Raw genomic sequence first — 2977 nt, 5'->3', positions numbered from 1 at the left:
ACAAGCTGTACTGTCTGTGAGTGCACAACAAATGACTAACACCTCGTAAGTCACACTTTCTTTCTCGAATTGTTTGTTTTTCCAATGGCACTGTGGTTTCTTGTACATCAAATTAAAGGTGCAAGATGGGGCCAGAGACATCTGATTATTTCATTGATTATATTTATCATGTGCCGTGGTGGCCTGAGATACTGTATGAGTGACTCAGCGTTTCTTTGAGATATGAGCTGCCATTCAGCCAATTGTTTTTTTGTTTTTTTTTTTTAATGCTTTGACTTGCGAGCGCAAACTTGAGATATGAGCAGTTTGGCAAATATTCAACAATTCATCTAAAAACATCTTTAATCCCACACTTAATTTATTTTACAGTCAAACTAAAGGTGAATCGAGGAGAAATACTCATTTACCACACAACCTTGCCCGATTAACCCTTTCATGGCTCCTGTAACCTGATAACATCATAAACTATCCACTGTAGTAACCGCTGTCCCTGAAAGGGTTAAAGTACGTTTATCTTAATCCTAACAAATCAGGCAAATTCTAATCATTAGCATCCAAAGTCATGGTTTAGAGCGGTTTATGAGCGTGGTGATGGAACAAATCAAACTCGTATCTCAGGGCACCACTGTGTTACTGTTGGGCCATAATGATTTGTTACCAATGACAAAAAGGGTTTTGTTTTGTTTTTTTTCAATTGTAGATTATTTTTTATAACTTCACTTTCCCTCAACAATCTTAAAAAATGTCCAAATTGATCGTCAACAAGACGTGCCACAGACAGACCTGTCCAATGTGACTGGAAAGAGATTGTAAAGGTCCGACAAGGTGCTTCAAAAAATATATATACATTTAATTATGCAACTGTATTTTCTATTTTAAATTTATCCCACTTTGGGATTTCAGTTCATTTTTCAACTGAATTGTATAGTTGCATTTAAAAATTGGAAACGCTTCAACTTGTTTTATCTATTTATTTTTATTATGATATTTATATATTATTTTCAATAGCTGAATGAGACGTAGAGTGTATCACAGTTATCATCTTCCCATTCCTGTACACCTCTGTAAAATATCTGCTCCTCTCCAAAGGCTGCTTTGGTGTTCACGTATACCTCATGACGACTCCCAGCAATTATAATGCCTCCCCTGTGCGGGTAGTCTACACACACTCCACTATATTGTTCAATATAAATGTGATGACGCAAATACACTTTTGCTGCAGGTGTGGTATTCTGCAGTCATAAAATATATTCTGTAAATATGTGTAGAGAGCTATATGTGTATTTAATTAATCATTCTCGCATATGTGCTGAATGCATCACACAACAGTGGTCATCATTTTGTGCTGTGATGTAAAAGAAAAATATATGATCGAGCCTTTTAAGGACCAATTCAATTTTTGATTCTACCAGCCCGTTTGGTTCACGAATGTTTTCTTCTATGAGACCTGAGTGTGAATTACAGTACTTGCTTTGTAATGGAAATTGGTGAGAAATACAATACAAAACAGAACAATACATTTATATAATGCCAAACGTTTGCAGCAGCTGAGTGGATTTCAACTTTTGTGCCCATTGTGCCACATACTGTTGCCTTGGTAACATGAACTGTTTCATCCTGACCACTGTTTTATTGTAAAAGTCATAATTTGAATTAAGCATCACCCTTGTAAATCCATCCAAAATCCTTCATTATGCACTCTGTTGTATCCAATATGATGATTCGTTTTTTAATTGTGTTACGGCAATTCTAGAAGCATTATGGAGATATACTGTGAGATGTTATTTTTGTATAGATTACTTTTTTTTTTTATTACTCAGGTTATAAGATTCTTTAGATTGATAAGCCATTCAGGAGGGAAAGTTACATGTTTTCATAAAAAATGAATATTATTTTTGATGAGGGCGATCAAAAGCCCTTTATGGCAACATCAGGAGACACAGACTGTTATCTATAATCTGGAAAAATCCCATTTAATTCTCTGCATTCCTCCCCCCAAAATGGTGAAACACCGAAAGAATGACACCGCCAAATCACCGACCAGTGTCCGTACAGTGTCGCTTCGGTTTCCCAACGTTCTTTTTTAACACTTTAAGTTCCCAAATCAGATTATTTCTGAAGTGTAAACGCGAAAGTGCAAATAAAGGATTGAATCAATATCATGTCTGTTTTATTGCTTTTTAAGCATCACCGTTGGTCAGCAGGTGGCAGCAACAGTACAGTCGAGTCGTTCGAGGAACAGTCTCGTCTCAATTCTTTTGATTTTTTAACCCTGACTGACCCGCGACCAGTTCAGAGTGTGGTTAGCTGGGAAAGGCTCCAGCAACTCCACGCGACCCTGTTCAGCACAACCGATGTTGAAAATGGATGGATGGATTACTGACTGTATATTTTTATAAAGTAAAATACTATAGAGTGAATTATTTTTCTCGTTAAATACACCATACAATTTTTTCTTTTTTCATTTCACTGAGAAAGACAAGTTAATGGCAATGTTTTTTTTTAGCGTGTTCCGTCTCGCTTGACAGTTACCTCACGTTCCACATCTTCAATTTTTTTCTGACACATAACACATTGACACTACTGGACTCATTCAAACCATTCACCAGATTTTGTCAATTGCTCTGCCTTCGTCAAAGGACTTAAAAGTGTTTGTTTACTAGTGGTGGAAAGGTCTACCTGACGAGGATTATGCAACGACGAGCTGTCTTATTTTGAAAGTCTGGACCGGGAGTCCGTCTTCATCTACGTGATGTTTTATTTCGAAAGTCCTAACCGGAAATCTTTAATCATCCCTTCCAAAGGAATTTTGCCATTCGCGCTGCGCTCCAGAGGGAAAGCTGATCGTAGCTCGCAGTCCAGACGCGCATGTGGCGCGGCTGCGCTCTATTTTGCTTACATTAGCGACACACACACACACACACACACACACACACACACACACACACACACACACACACACACACACACACACACA

The 2977-nt window shown here is 37.7% G+C and overlaps 1 long non-coding RNA gene across 1 annotated transcript; it reads right to left on the bottom strand.

Annotated features, from left to right (window-relative positions):
- Positions 1–738: 738 nt before the first annotated feature.
- Positions 739–2183, bottom strand: LOC109512924 (uncharacterized). Its single transcript, XR_002167623.1, has 2 exons — positions 1175–2183; positions 739–1141 (listed from the first exon to the last, which is right to left on the bottom strand). It is a non-coding gene; the product is annotated as an uncharacterized LOC109512924 (long non-coding RNA).
- Between the last annotated feature and the right edge of the window lie 794 nt (positions 2184–2977).

The sequence above is a fragment of the Hippocampus comes genome, unplaced genomic scaffold, assembly GCF_001891065.2.
Source record: "Hippocampus comes isolate QL1 unplaced genomic scaffold, H_comes_QL1_v1.1 scaffold124, whole genome shotgun sequence".
In the NCBI taxonomy this organism is placed as follows: domain Eukaryota; kingdom Metazoa; phylum Chordata; class Actinopteri; order Syngnathiformes; family Syngnathidae; genus Hippocampus; species Hippocampus comes.
The sequence above is the reverse complement of the archived record's forward strand: the minus strand, read 5'-3'. Positions and strand labels throughout refer to the sequence as shown.